This window comes from Tachyglossus aculeatus, chromosome 9 (assembly GCF_015852505.1).
Source record: "Tachyglossus aculeatus isolate mTacAcu1 chromosome 9, mTacAcu1.pri, whole genome shotgun sequence".
In the NCBI taxonomy this organism is placed as follows: domain Eukaryota; kingdom Metazoa; phylum Chordata; class Mammalia; order Monotremata; family Tachyglossidae; genus Tachyglossus; species Tachyglossus aculeatus.
Genome location: NC_052074.1, coordinates 45,439,869 through 45,456,182, shown reverse-complemented (window position 1 = coordinate 45,456,182; position 16,314 = coordinate 45,439,869). Strand labels below are relative to the sequence as shown.

At 40.8% G+C, this 16,314-nt stretch overlaps 1 long non-coding RNA gene across 1 annotated transcript; it reads left to right on the top strand.

Annotated features, from left to right (window-relative positions):
- The first annotated feature begins 6,763 nt into the window (after nucleotides 1-6,763).
- Nucleotides 6,764-8,881, top strand: LOC119932005. The gene is made up of 2 exons (XR_005452275.1): nucleotides 6,764-6,884; nucleotides 8,758-8,881. It is a non-coding gene; the product is annotated as an uncharacterized LOC119932005 (long non-coding RNA).
- Nucleotides 8,882-16,314: the final 7,433 nt, after the last annotated feature.

The following is a 16,314-nucleotide window of genomic DNA, read 5'->3' as shown; positions in this document are numbered from 1 at the left end:
TGAGGAGTGGGGAAACTTGGACTGAGCGATTTTTAGAAAAATTATCTGGGCAGCAGAAAATGTATAGTCTGGAGTGGGGAGAGACAGGAGGCTGGGAAGTCAGCAAGAAGGCTGTTGCAGTAATCAAGGTTGGAGTGGATGTGTTTGGATCAATGTGGTAGCAGTTGGTTTGGAAAGGAATGTTGGGAGGATTTGCACAGGTGTCTCACTAGCTCCATCCCAGATGATTAAGGATCCATTCATCATGTTCCTTGGCAGGCTTACTTTGTATGGTATTAGCATTAGGAATGGTAAAGACAAATGTGATTCCCAATCAGACAGAAATAATTCAAAAAGCAGGTCAAGATTGACTATTGATGACTAGCGAGGAAAAAAAAGCATGAATCAGCAGGCAATAGTATGATTCTGGAAGAGTTGAAGGACCTGTGTAATCTAATAAGTGAAATATGTTGACTCAATCAAGGGACATTAAGGGAAATGATGTCATTTGAGGACTATTGCTTTCAGTGATGAATGAGGAACTTGATTCCCTCATCTCAAGTTTAACATCACTTTCATTTTATAATTCCATCCAAATCTATTTTGGCAATGATGAGATTCATTTGTAAAATATTATTGTATTTATTTCTTGGGCACAATTGTATCTTCCCCTTTTGTGCTATCCAAGATTGATACGGTTGTAATAATCACTAATTTTTTTTCTGTTTTTGAAAACGGACAGGCACCATTTAGTGCCTGCATTTGGGATTGGGAGGGAAAAGGTTAGAAAAGCAGATCTGTTAACAGTGCATACTTATAGAGATTTCTGGAGGTTTTCTGCCCCTCAAGCCAAAGAGGGCTGCAAAGAGTGTCCCATCCCTCTATTCCATTCCCTTAATTCTCTTCTCCAGCAGCCGTCTGGCTGGCTATCCCGCTAGTAGATGCTGTGGGTGCCAGAAGAAGAGAGTCGGATTGGACCAAGCTCATGGCAAACGTACGTGGATCCTGTGTGGAAATCCAAGATCGTGAAATGAGAAAGAGGATCCTGAGGTTACTTCATGACTGGCTGACCAGTTTAACCAGGACTCACTATCCTTCTGGCTAACTCTGACACACAGCATGGCCTAGTGCGTAGAGCACGAGTGGGGAGTCAGAAGGACCTGCGTTCTAATCCCGGCTCTGCCAGTTCTCTGCTGTGTGACCTTGGGCAAGTCACGTCACTTCCCTGGGCCTCAGTTCCCTTATCTGTAAAATGGGGATTAGGACTGTGTGACAGGGACTGTGTACATCCTGATTAGCTTGTATCTACCCCAATGCTTAGAACCGTGCTTAACACATAGTAAGCGCTTAAAAAATGCCATCATTATTATACTACATACCATTAGTTATTAAAATGTAAGCTCCTTGAGGGTAGAGTACATGTGTTTTGTTTCTGTTGTACTCACCCAAAAATTTAGTTCAGGGCTATACATGTCATATATCACTGTTGGATGGGTATGTCAGGCCCAATGTCTCCTGACTTTATGTGGTTAGTACAGTGCTCTGCACACAGTAAGCGCTCAATAAATATGATTGAATGAGTGAATGCAATAGTTATTGATAAGGACCCCTAGATATTTCCCATTTGTAGATTTAAGCATTCTGTGCCTCAGTCTCAGCCAACCATTTAGAGCAGTTTGGACTATTCTACATACACCTGCTAAATGTGCTGGGTCTTACCTATTATGGAATCAATCAGTGATGTTTTGGGGGCATTTGCTGTGCACACAGAGCAATAGGGTTAGTAGACAGGATCCTTCCTCATGAGGTTGGTAGAAATAATCCCTGCCCTCAAGGATCTTACAGTCCAAAGAGTCTGTTTCTTGATTTAATGTTTCTTCTTATTTTCAATATTTATTTACATGCACAATATGATTTAAGTCTACTATATCTACTATCTCTACTATGTACTCTCCCAGGAGCAATCTTCTTCGAGAGCTTTCTTTTGTTGCACTCTCTTTCTAGTTTGCATACTCTCAGTAGTGGTGATTTTGCTCCAATTTCTGTACACATTTTGCATGGAAAGTATTCTTTTGATTAATATTTTGTAATAAGAATAACTACTACTACTACTAGTAATAATAATAATGGAATTTATTATTAAGTGCTTACTATGTGCAAAGCGCTGTTCTAAGTGCTGGGGAGGTTACAAGGTGATCAAGTTGTCCCTCGTGGGGCTCACAGTCTAAATTCTCATTTTACAGATGAGGTAACTGAGGCACAGAGAAGTGAAGTGACTTGCCCAAAGTCACACAGCTGACAAGTGGTGGAGCTGGGATTTGAACTCATGACCTCTGACTCCAAAGCCAAGGTTCTTTCCATTGAGTCACACTGCTTCTCGTCATTAAGTAGTCATTAAGTATATGCTAGTATATGCTACTAGTCATTAAGTAGATGCTATTTGCTAGGCTGTAGGGTAGATTCAAGATAATCAGATTCTTCACTGTCCCTGTTTTTATGGGACCCATAATCTAAGAGGCTGGGAGAGGGGATATTTTATTGCCATTTTGTAAATGAAGAAACCGGGGCCTTAAGAGGTTAAGTGACTTGTCCAAGATCACACAGCAGGCCCATGGCAGAGCTGGGTCTAGAACCCAGATCTCCTGACAATCAGGCCCATGCCCTTTAGGCACCACAGGTCTAAACTTTTGAGTTTCAGAGTTTCTTGAACACTTTGAAATGCGAATCTAGAAATTTTGGACCCATCGCTAACAGCAAATTCCTTTTGAGGGGGCTTCATTCTTAAATGTGCTGAACATTTTAATGGTTATTCCCCTTCTCCAAGATTTCCAGGACGGGTCAGGATTTTTTAGAAGGGTTGGGGGAGAGATGGAGGGAGGCATGCTTCTGTGACTTCAGCACTAAGTCCCTCCCCGTGAATAAATGAAACCTTATCACTGGCGTCAAGGGACCACGTAGATTGTGATTATCCTTTCCTGAGCCCTCGGACTACCTCCATTCCTGCATCGATAGCCTGGGGTCTGAAGCCATTGCAGGTGTATGGGGGTGAGGTGGGTTTTCTTCTCATTTAGGGATAGCTGTGGGTCCCCTCAGAACCCAGTAAGACATTGGAGCCTTAGTACAGTGCTTAGTACAGTGCTGCTTAGCACTACTTAGTACAGTGCTCTGCACACAGTAAGCGCTCAATAAATACAATTGATGATGATGATTGGAGAATCCTGATTTTGGAACCATACAATTGGCATCATCCTGGAAATCTGATGTTGGTCCCTGGGTGAAAGACACCACTCCAATCCATCGTATGATCGTGAGGGAGATAGTGACTTAGTTATATGCCTATGAAACCAAACACCAGCTTTCTTAATACATGTGGCAGGCCTTGTTAATGGTGCCTTTCACTTCTTCAAGTGATCCTTTTCCTTGGCTTCCTTTGCAAACATTTTATAATGCCTCATTATGTTCGGGAGCTCCACCGCATGTGAAATATGCACGTATAGGAAAATGAAAGCAGGATTTAATTACAAAATATTCTACCTCTAAAATTAAAGAAAAAAAAGCTTAAATAATTCAGTTTGATTTTGTCTCATTAGTCTGATTTCCTAGTATTTAGCCCTAATTATGTGATACATAAGCCCTAATTATGTGATACATATACAGTGTGCTCTCTAAAGTTAAAGATCAGAACGGATACTGACTTAAATGATAAAAATCTGTTAAATTATTAATGATAATTAATCTTACAAAATAGGCATAATTAGTTGGAGTACTTTAGATATTATACATAAAGGCATTACAAATAATATGACTTGGTTTGATCATTGAAAAAACACTCCATCAGGAGGAAATCTCAGAGAGCAATGCCTCTTTCCCTCGGAAGAGCTAAACAATTGCTTGGTGCTGTCAAAATATATCTGGTCGTTATTGTTGAAAAGGTGAGTTTGTTTTAACTCATTAAATGCTGTGCCCTGAATCACATTTAGATTACAGATTTTTAAAGAGCTGTCTCTCTCATCAGTTGAATCCCCTAAATATATTACAGTACATATGTCGTTAAGGCCACTTGAATACCCTTTTGTTCAACACATTCTGTGGAGTACGCCTTGAAGTGTCAGTGAGTGCAATTTTTTTGGCTTTTATTGAGGTCATTTCAATTTTGATGTCATTGACCAGAGATCTAATACAATAAGCAGAGATACATGTCTTTTTATCTTTTTTTTAATGCATAAAAGGAAAATGGCTGATGTCATTTGATATCTAAGATAAGGTTAGCATCAATGAATAGAAGGAGAAGAAAGCAGTTGAGGTTCTTTCCGAGAGGAAAATTTTCAAATGGTGGCTCGTGGAGGAATTAAGGAGATAAATTGGGCATAATAAAACCCATTACTAAATAGAGCTCAAAGGTGTAACACTGCCTGGTTGGATACAATGTGAAGGAACTCTTAGCTCAAACAAGCAAGACTTAGTTCCAAAAGTGAAGACATGCTTGAGGTCATCTGTCTACTGCTAGGATCCTTGGATAACGATCCGATGGCCATTCATTCATCCTTACATATGCCCCAGATCTTCCATTCAGTAAAAGCCTTGGACCTATTCATTCATTCATTGTCGTATTTATTGAGTGCTTACTGTGTGCAGAGCACTGTACTAAGCGCTTGGGAAGTACAAGTTGGCAACATATAGAGACGGTCCCTACCCAACAATGGGCTCACAATCTAGAAGGACTTATGCTGACATCACATTAGCTTTCACAGTCTGTGTCATCAGTGCATCTCCACCATATTTAACTGGATAGCTGCCAGTCACTAACAATGCAGGCACTGGACTCTTCTAAATTAGTCATTTATTAGGGACAGAGGTAAGGAAATACTTAAAATGGTTAGTATTGTGAATGAAAAGGGGTAACCTCAGGTAGAGTGGACAAAAGCAATGCTCTAAAGATTATGGATGAAGGTTCCTAGGCAGCACAGGATTAAGGGTTGACATGAGAGGAGCAAACAGAAATAAAAATCCACCCCGGGGTGTGGTGTCCAGAGACAGAATGGCTCATTTTGCGTGAGGACATCTTACAGTTCCTCAAGCAAAGTGACAAAGCTCAAAAAGCTTTAGTCCATGCTATAAGAACAGTTTGCTTGTGTCAGTGGAGAGTCTGAGGATTACTCCCTCCATGAACTGCTCAGGTACCTGTCTTAACATTGTTGTCTTGGTTTATTGTTCGGCTTGTTCTTGGTGATCCATTGTTGGGTTTCCTTTCATCCGTCTACCTCACTTAGAGTATGAGGTCCTTGTGGGCAGAGGCTGGATTTGAGCTATTATTTTTGTATTTGCCCCAGTTAGGACAATCAGTGTTTGACACCCAATAAGTGCATAACCAATTCCATAGTTAATGAGAATGGATGGTATCGTAGACAGAAGATCTAATGCAGATAAACGTGGCTGTGCATCATGTAATAAGCTGTAGCACTGCCCTCGATGTCATTTTCAAAAGCTTGTAGTGCCGTGTCATTTGGTGCACTACATAATACAGCTTTGCTACTTGGGTTGAATAGAGTGAGTAACAATTCAATCCATGGTATTTATTGAGCATTGACTCTGTGCAGAGCACTGTACTAAGCACTTGGGGGAGTACAGTGCAGCTGGAAGACACGATTCCTGCCCACAAGGAGTTTATAATCTGGTGGGACTTGAAACAATGCAGCACAGAGAAATCTTTACATGCAAATGTTGTACAAAAAGTTGGTTTTACTGGCCACATCAGCACAGAACTCTTAAAATATTCTCATCATCAATGTTATCTCCAAACCCCAATTTGATTTATTTGTCTATATACAGTTATATAAAGTGTGTTATGTATTATATTATGCATAGTTGATGTAATATATGTGTATATAAATGTCCCGGGTCTCAGAGGTTTTGCAATGCATAGATTTAACTATCTGGAAAGAAACAGTGGCTAGCAAGGAAACTTGTTAAGAAATAATATTAAAATGGATTAGTAGCAATTCACTTTTGTTTGTGAAATTATCATTCAATAATATTTACTGGTTATGAAAAACTATGGATTTTGCCCATTAGAATGATCTCCATGTGGTGATTTGCTTGCTCAATATTAACGGCACTAATTTGAATTCAGCTGGTGGCTAGTGAAGTTCAGTAATGGAGATACAGATGCAAGCATCATAGGATCCATTCTTTACTTGCTGTTGAAGGAACACTTTTCTACATCCACTTGCCTCCCTTGCCTAACAATATGCTATTTCCTTGGAAAGAGATTTACGTGATATCAAATTCCAAATTTCTAAGGAATTGCAACTCTATTCTTCCTTTTTATCTTTTCTTTCCACCTCCACAGTCCATCTGTAGTGATGTAGGTAGATCTCTTTCTCTCTCTCTCTCTCTCTCTAGACATATTTAGATATGTCTTTTACATAGATCTATATCACTAAATAGAAAATAATCATGAGAGTTTGCATAATGGCACCATTATTTTGACTTGTCCTTTAATCAAGAAAATAGTGAATATGTTTGAGAGATGTTCTCCACATATATTTAGCTTTGAAAGACTCATCTGGGCACACACAATACAGTGTTTCCTCCTCTCCCTCTACTTAAAGCATTTTTTTCTTAGTTTTGCAGAGTTCCCTTATATTTGAGTTATTTTCCATCAGTTCCAATTTGGTTTTATATTAGAGTAGTAACTCCTTCTGATACAAAATTTTGGCACTAGTCCGAGAGTTTAACAATTCATTTTAATCGGAGTTAACTTTAAATTTCAGGTGTAGATATCATCAGGAAAGGGCGAGAAAACAAGATAAAGAACATGGTTTTGCCACTCTACAAAACCATGGAACACCCTTCCTGAAATACCACATGGAATCCTGGCCACTCTATCTTAAAAAGGAAGCAGTGTAAGCGGAGATGATCTAGAAAGGGGTTGTTGAAGTAATTTGCTAATGGACAACTTCCAAAATGGGTGCTGTGAATATTAGCACTCTAGGAACTGTGATCAGGTTACATTTTGTTTTTCTCCTGCAGGGTAGCATTAGTGATGGTGCCTGCTGTTCTGATGGTTTCAGTGTACGTTATGCGAAGAGGTGGGATGTGAGACCTAGGCTGACATTGAATCATCTGTCTCTCCAATTTCTTCCCAGTAAACATGGATGTATAGGAAGGAATTGTCACCATTCCACACTGCCAAAGTAGCCAATGGTCAAGATCCGCTCCCAGAAGCCTACTAGCTGGTTGTTATAGGGTGGTGCAGAAAGTTGAAAATTCAGCCAATGCTCAGGTTCCTTAAATGATTTTAGAGTAAAGAGAGGACATGGCATCAGTCCTTCTGGAGATCTATGAAGTGATAGAAGATGAAGTAATAGTTAACCGACACAAACACCCTGGTGGAAGCCTTTGAAACCCACACTCAGAGATTTCATTTTTTCTCATCAGGAAATTGGAAGTCACTGAAGACTTTGAAGGAGGGAAATGATGTGGGTGGAGCTCCAGTTGAAAGAGATGCTTTGGAGACAATATTGACGGGTGAAAAGAGTAGTTACAAGGAGGCCAATGGGAAGGTTGTATAGTTGCCCATCCAAGCTGGGATTTCAAGAGCAAGGACTGGTCCCCAAGGGAACGGGTGGTTGTGAATTTAAGAAGAGATGGAAAAGAGAGCTTTTATTGGTGATGAATATCCCTCAATACATGTGTTTGACATAATATCAGATGTATTATCAGGTGTCCTGTCCCTATGTATTACCATGGAAGTGATTACTTGGAAAACCACGTCAGGCTGTAACAGTTGGGTGTAAAGCAGTAACAGTAACCCCAGCAGAGAGAACTAGATAGTTAATATATAACACTTGCATCTTAGCAGTGGAGAGGGGAGGTGGCGGGGGGGGGGCATTGGTGGGGGAGAATGTTTGCATGATAACAAGCAACTGGGGCCTTTATTCAAACTCTTCTGTGATTATTTTCTATGCACATTTTTACATTCTTTGAGCCTGAAAATCTGTGGAATGCCCTATTTTTTTTTGCATTGAGGAGGCTATTCATAAGAAACTCACTGTGTCTCAGTGATAATTTTGTGTAGTCTAATGTTTCCCATGAATCATGAAACCACTTTCAACCCACACATGGTCCGACCTCTCTCTTCTTGTACACACTGATTCCAGAGGGGTGATTTTCGACCAAAAGAGAGGTCAGCAGTAATGTAAAATTAATTTGGATTAATGAAAAAGATGAAACCATCATGGCAACTCTGAGTTCCTTACACAGCTGTTTATGAAAGAAATGAGTAATGTAAGAGGAGCATAATGCCAAACACAGAGCAGCATGATAATAAACATGCCATAAAGCTGAAGACTTAGACGCTTGTTGAGTTTAAAATGTATGTTACTTTCGTTAATAGTCATGGTACTTCATTTAATTAAGATAATGGACAAAGCTGAATGTAATTGGATGAAATCAACCACTCATTCCAGGAGAAAAAATAGAGAACATCATTGTGTCTGCGGTAGGCACTGTTACATTGGTGCTTTCATGAAAATTCCAGTGTCCTTACTTGCCTAATGCTTAATCTCCAAAGATGGTCTGAGTTTTAATTTTAAGCTTTGAAGTTCATTCCAAGGAGGCAAAACCTTAAGTCAATTTGAAGCAGTAAGGACTGCTGAGTTCTAATGTATTTGTTTCATTACTTGCTTCTTTCTGCGAAGAAAGACTCCTCTCCAGTCCCTTCCCTCCCCCAACCTCTCCCAGTTAATTTCAGAGGATGTTGCTTCCTTCCTTTAGATCTCTGCTAGAATTCAGGGCAGTAAGAGCACAAACTGAAGACTGAAGCAAGATAACATAATCATGGGCTGGAACTGAGGAAAATCTGAGAGCTGTAACTCATAAAAATGTCTGTCCTGGACAATGAAAGGAAATGTGCCTATTTTTTTTTCTATTCTTTACCTATATATTCAGACTTGTTTCTCATGGCCAGGTCAGAACACCTGATCTCCATCAGTAGTTGATGAAGTCACAAATGTGGGCAACACAGACGAGCAGGAAGTTGGGATGGCTCTTGTCTCAGCAGAGAGCTGGTGGCTTTACTGCCTTGTGCACAAGACAGAAAATCGAGATGTAGAGAGCAGCATCCAATATCAACTTACATTTGGGTAACAATTACTTGCATTGTCAGCATTTTAGCTCTAGAATTTAGTAATAGTGGTGGTATTTGTTAAGCGCTTCCTATGTGCCAAGCACTGGACTATGCACTGGGAAAGATGCAATACTACATCTAATTTTCTGGATGTGACGGCACAGCACGAGTCTAAAAAAAGTTTCTGAATTTGAGTTCCAAATCACTGTGTGAAATTAAGACTCTGGGTACCAGCCCTGATCAAATTGAATTCCAGGATTTTTCATCATTTGTACTAACGAACTACTTGGCTTTTCCCTATCCACAAATGCCATTCCCTCTGCATTCTGCTTTGTTTTCCCCAATTTTGGCCACTTTGGGGGATAAAGCACCCCACTTTCTTTCATCTTTTTGCAGTAGCATCCTGGTCCCTAGGGAGTTAAATTTCCAGGCTTCCTATTTTAGTGTCTTAAATGAAATACCATGGGAAGTTCTGAGTTGAAGACGAACTCTGAGGAGGCTCTAGGATGATGGGAGTGGGTGTGGGAAGGATATGGGAATGCGTGAGAGAAATGGAGAATGCATCCAATGGGGAAATCTGAATTGTGCCTTAGGGCCCAGGATGCTTGCGTATCCAGTGCTACAAAGACTTTTCTGTTGCACCATGCTTCACTACTAGTGAGGTTATTCTTCTGGCAGAAGATCTATCTGAATCATATACAAGGAAGCTTTGTATGGGCAGTGCATCATCAGTTGTCTGTTGCTCTGTAATGATGCAGGGAAGTTACACGGGTCCAAGCCAGAAAACCAAAGACCAATGTAAGCCTAGAAACATGTCTCTGCCACATAAACATGAAAGGAATCAGGAAAATCAATAACTGAGAGAGTGTACTGAAAATGTGATTTCAGCAGCTTTGAACAATACTGCTGTAAATAATTTGTCGGGGGAATTTTTTTGCCTAATTGGAGTTATATTTTTGTTGAGAAGGAGGAAATGAAATTCAGGAATGTTGTAGGGAGGGAAGTGAAAGTCTCACTCATACCGTCTTAATTGCTCCAAACCTCATTTTTGCATTCACTGTAGTCGGTCCATCCGTGGAACTGATTGAATATCTGCAGTGTGAGGGTACTGCACTAAGTGATAGGAGGAAAGATAATTTTCCCCACTGTCGGTCAGTCAATTGTATTTATTGAGTGCTTACTTTGTGCAGAGCACTGTACTAAGCATGTGAGAGAGTACAGTACAACAAAAAACACATTCCCTGACCACAATGAGCTAAGACCTTTCTATGCCCCAGATTTGAAAGTGTGCAGGGGACTCAGGGGATCAATAGGGAAAAATACCAAAATACTGATTTTTTTTAAAATTTCACGGAATTGTGAAGTGGATCCCAAGAAATTTAGGCATTTTGGCTACATTTTGGAGAGATCACTTCAGGTGGAGGGGATCAATGTCTACTAATTCTGTTGTTATTCTCGCAGGAGTAGTGCTCAGCGAGTACTACTGATTGATTTACTGGCTGCTTTCCATCAAGACACATGCAGACATTCTCCTCTCCTCCCAACACACCTGATCAGGGCAGCAAAGTTCTCTTTCTCTAGGAGTCTCCAAGGCAGCATTGGCAGAAATGAGGAGGAAGGGGACTGCTGTTAACAAGTGTGAAATAATCCATTTTGCTTTCGTGGATATTTGCATGAGAGATGGGAAATACTTGTAAGGTTACTCAGGCATAAAATGTCACTATTTTAGCAAGTGAACTTTTTTTCTTTGTAGCAACAATGAGAAAATTGCACCCTGTTTAAAAGAGTTACATTTTGATGATAGGAGCATGGCCAGAATTCTTACAGCACACTAAAAACTTTTGTTGTGACATAATGAACAGCTTTTGCTTCTAGCCCAGAAATGAGAGATTTAGTGTCTCAGTTACTGCTCTATATGAAATGCCTTCCTTTACCTCAGGTCCATTATTAAGTGTTGGATATTTTCCTAATCCCTACAAACTGCCTATAAATCACACTGCAGATTTTGCCCAGAAAACTATAAAACAACCCTGAGGTACCTGCTTCTCCAAATTCCATGTGTGTCTGTGGTGAGGCATTCATTCTGCCCTCTGTTAAATGACTCAACCTGTTGACTGATATTGGGAAATGATAAGGAATTCTATCACTCCAATGTTACTACCCAATTATAAGGCAAACTGATTTCATACTCTTTCATGTACTTGGGAATTCCATATAAATTCATCCGGCAGTTCCCAAATGACACCGTTGAGATTGAGTTTTTTCAACCAGTGTCAAAAGTAGCAAGTCACCTCTCCAGCAGCAGCATCCTTTGTAATTCCCAGGTACAAACGATTTGTACTTACCAAGCACTTCGTACAGTGTTCTGCACAAAGTAAGTGCTCAATAAATATGATTGAATGAATAAATCCTTGATAGTTGTAGTGAGGCAGAGTTGATTAGAAATTTTATCAAATCAGCCGATACACTTGAGCAGCAAGAATTTTTTTTTCATTCAATAATGGGAGAAAGGTAAGAAGACATTGAAACAGACAACTTTGAGTTATGTGGTACTGGACATATTTATAAAATGAGTACATAAGGGAAGAAGCATGGCCTAGTGGATAGAGCACAGGCCCGGGAGTCAGAAGGATCTGGGTTGTAATCCCAGCTCTGCCATGTGTTTGGTGTGTGACCTTGGGTAAGTCATGTCACTTCTCTGTGCCTCAGTTACTTCAACTGTAAAGTAGGGATTAAGACCATGAGCCCAGTGTGGGACAAGTAATGTGTCCTACCTGATTAGCATGTATCTAACCCAGCACTTAGAACAGTTCTTGACACATAGTAAGTGCTTAACAAATGCTGTTATTATTATTATCCCAATTACTCAATTAAGATTTTACAGTCCTCTAGACTGTAAATTCACTTTGGGCAGGGAATGTGTTGGTTTATCGTTATATGGCACTCTCCCAAATGCTTAGCACAGGGCTCTGCACATGGTAAGTGCTCAGTAAATACAATTGACTGAAAGTACCAGCTACATACACTCTGCAGACATAAGGGACAAATTTTGATCTTCGTTCATTCTGCTCCCAGTGGCCTGTTGGGTAAAGGTGACATAGTTTCCTTCATTTGCTTCAGAAGCTGCCATCTGGAAGTAAGAAGGTGCTTGCAGTAGGCCCAGGTGAATTAGTAATGTTACTCATCAGTGAGCCCTCTCCCCTCCCCACCCCAATGAGCACCCCCTGGAAGCCCCCTAAAGGTCAATGGAGCCATGATCTGGAGGTGGTGAGTTTTGCTTTAATTGTTCGGGGGACTTCATTTCCCAGCATCTTGGCCTAAATGTCCACAGTTCATCCTCTTCCCCTTCTTTCCCACCTCTGGGAACCCCTCATTTCCACATGACGAGTCCAAAGCAGAAGAGGAAGTAGCAGTGATGCTGGGAGATAGAGTTCCTGGGGTGATGGATTCGTGCCTGCTAGTGTCAGTGGAGTGGGGTGTTCTTCATCCTTTTCCATTTCCCTCCCAGACAGGAGATTGGGCTTGGGCAAAATGGTTTAAAAAAAACATTAAATAAGACGATTATATATGGGATGTAATGTTCTTAATTGAGTGCTGCTTTTATTGCGGATTTTTCAGTTCCAACCTGCTCACCCTTACAAGGAAGTCTTTGTTGAGACCTAGAGGGTGGCAGAGGGAAGCTGAATACTTTTTGGGAATCACTGTTGACCAACTGTTGTTGACCAGTTGTTTTTAGACTGTGAGCCCACTGTTGGGTAGGGACTGTCTCTATATGTTGCCAACTTGTACTTCCCAAGCGCTTAATACAGTGCTCTGCACACAGTAAGCGCTCAATAAATACGATTGATGATGATGATGATGATGACCAACTGTTGCCTTCTGTGTGTGACTGTGATGACCGATATCACGACCTTCAAATTCAGCCACGTCTTTGCAACTACCCTGGACAAGTCTCTCACAGCAACTTGTTTACACAGTTTAATTCACTTTATTAGCTGCATGCAGGAGAGAGTTATTCACAAATGCATTTTTCATTAACAAACAAAATTATGGAAGACAATGGAATGTGTATTAATGGAGCGTCTGCCTTATTCAAGATGTTCCAAAACAGTTTACAATTATTCTGCTACATGAAACCTCCCTGATTTTAATTAAAAATATGTAGTAAAAGAACGAGCAAGCAAACCTAGTGCTAAAGAACCCTGAGGAATTCAAACTGCTCGAAGTGAGGCAGAGATGATCACAGCTGCTCAGGAAGAGTGTTTACATCCTGACGATTAAAAAAGATTGATGGTTCTCATTTATTTTCTGGTTACCTTGTGATGATGGAAACCATTCAGTCCATGTTTTTCCACTCCTCAAGAACTTCCAGTGGTTGCCCATCCACCTCCACATCAAACAAAAACTTTTGGATTTAAAGCACGCAATCCCCTTGCACCCTTTTATCTTACCTTGCTGATTTCCTATTACACCTAGCTCTACCACCAACCTACTTGCTGTACCTCAGTCTCATCTATCTCACTACCAGCCCCTCGCCCACATCCCACCTCTGGCCAGGAACGCCCTCCTTCTTCATATCCAACAGATGATCACTTTCCCCACCTTCAAATCCTCATTAAAATCACATCTCCTCCAAGAGGCCTTTCCCAAATCTCTCATTTCTCCTGTCCCTTCTGCATTGCCCTAGCACTTGGGTCTTTACTCTTTAAGCACTGGATTTTCACCTCAGCCTCACAACACTATTGTAAGTATCTGTAATGTATTTTGTCCCTCTCCCCATCTAGACGGCAAGTTCCTTGTGCACAGGGGTTGTGACTCTCAACTCTGTTGTACTGTACTCTCCCAAGTGCTTAATGCAGTGCTCTGCACAACAGTGAGCGTTTGGTAAATACAGTCGATTGATGAGATTCATTCTTGTTTGGCCCAAGAAAGAGGCTGAGTGGGGCTGAACTTGGTGCTTCTGATGGGCTGGAGTTGAGGCTCTGAGCAGGCTGGAGAAGTGTCTCAAGGTGCTCACTTTCCCATCTGTAGTCTCCCCAACTCCCTGTGTTTCAGGATTTGACGCTCTCACCGTTCGTGGTCCAGGTTTACCTCCCCAAACCGTGACCCATTTCCACAGGATGTTGTCCAGGGAGAAAATGTCAGGAAGTTCAATTGGGTCTTGGATTAACTTCATTCAGTCAGTTAATAGTACTGACTGAGCACTCACTCTGTGCAGAGCACTGTATTAAGTGCTTGGGAGAGTACAAGGACCTTACAATCTTGTAGGGAAGATAGACACTAAAATAAATTACTGATAGGGATAGCAACAGAGCTTAAAGAAATGTAAACGCTCAATAAATACAATTGAATGAATGAAATGTACATAAGGGCTGGAGAGGGACAGAGGTAAATGCTGTGAGATGAAGGGAAGAATAAGTACCCAAGTGTTTACGTGGTGTATAAATGTTGGAGTGGTTGGTACATAGAGGGGTAATAGGTTGGGGAGAGGAGACATTAAAAATTCAAAGCCCTACTGAGAGCTCACCTCCTCCAGGAGGCCTTCCCAGACTGAGCCTTCTCCTTCCTCTCCCCCTCATCCCCCTCCCCATCCCCCCAACCTTACCTCCTTCCCCTCCCCACAGCACCTGCATATATGTATATATGTTTGTACGTATTTATTACTCTATTAATTTATTTGTACATATTTATTCTATTTATTTTATTTTGTTAATATGTCTTGTTTTGTTGTCTGTCTCCCCCTTCTAGACTGTGAGCCCGCTGTTGGGTAGGGACCATCGCTATATGTTGCCAACTTGTACTTCCCAAGCGCTCAGTACAGTGCTCTGCACACAGTAAGCGCTCAATAAATACAATTGAATGAATGAATGAATTATATAAGTAAGAACTTCTACGTGAACTGTCCATAAAGGATGAACTGTGTGTAGAGGGAAGGTTATGGATGTAGAGGGAAAGCGAGGGATGTCCAGAGCATGTCTCTAAATACTAGGGGGGAGGGATGTTAAGGAAGATGACTATGTCAGTCTTCCTCCAGGAATTCTGGGCCATCCTTGGAGATAGAATAGTGGTGTGTCTCAGTAGTAATAATTGTGACCATTTGTTAAGCGCTTACCATGTGCCAAGCACTCTGCTAAACACAGGGGTAGATACAAGTTTATCAGATTGGACAGAGTCCCTGTCTGACATGAGGCTCACGGTCTCAATCTCCATTTTTCAAATGAGGTAACAGAGGCGCAGAGAAGGGAAGTGACTTACCCAAGGTCACACAGCAGACACATGGAGGAACCGGGATTAGAACCCATGACCTTCCATCTCCCAGGCCCGTGCTGTACCCACTATATGATGCTGCTTCTCTGTAATGGGACTGTACCCTTTTATAGTATATTCTTTATGAAGTGAAAAGGGAAGAAAGAATATAATAATTTCTACAGTATTGATATTGTTTTGGTGAATTGCTTATTGTAGGTAGGGAACATGCCTACCCACTCTCTTATATTGTATTTGCCCCCCTGCCCCAAGTGTTTAGTACACTGCTCTGCACAGACGAAGTGCTAAATAAATGCTATTGATTGATCTTAATAAAAATGAGTTAAATATCCCCCCTATAAAGTCAGGGAATAGGTTGTCATCACATTTGCCTTTTTATTAACAAGAGGTGTTAGTCTTTGCAGGGTCCAGCTTCCTGCCTTCCTTGCTTTCCTTAAGCTTGAGAATCTCTTTTTTTCCTCTTCTGATTTTTACAAGTTGAATATGTTGATTTGTATTTATATCAAGTGCTGCCATTTATTTATACAAAACAGTGCTGTATATGTCTATTAGAAAGACATTCTGAAAAGTACCTTCTCATATGGAATAAAAGTACCCAGGAGAGGCTGCTGTGTTTAACAGCATGAAATATTCAGCACCTCACCTGTCTGTGTCCAAATTAGAGATTTTTAACCTTAGGGCCTATTTGGTGCTTTGAAATAACATACTAGTCATACCTCTGAAGTGCCGGTTCTTGAAATAAATGAGGGTTTTCACCATTTTTGTACTTTGTTAGGAATTTCCCTGATTTTAAATCTTTTCCTTTCACTCTGCTTGAGAAACTGTAGTGAAGAAATCTTTGAGCAGTTACTGTCAAAGGGCCAACCTTTACTTTGCTACAGCATTGAGGGCTTCTCCAGGACCAGTAATGCATTTCAAGCTTGAGGGAACATCACATC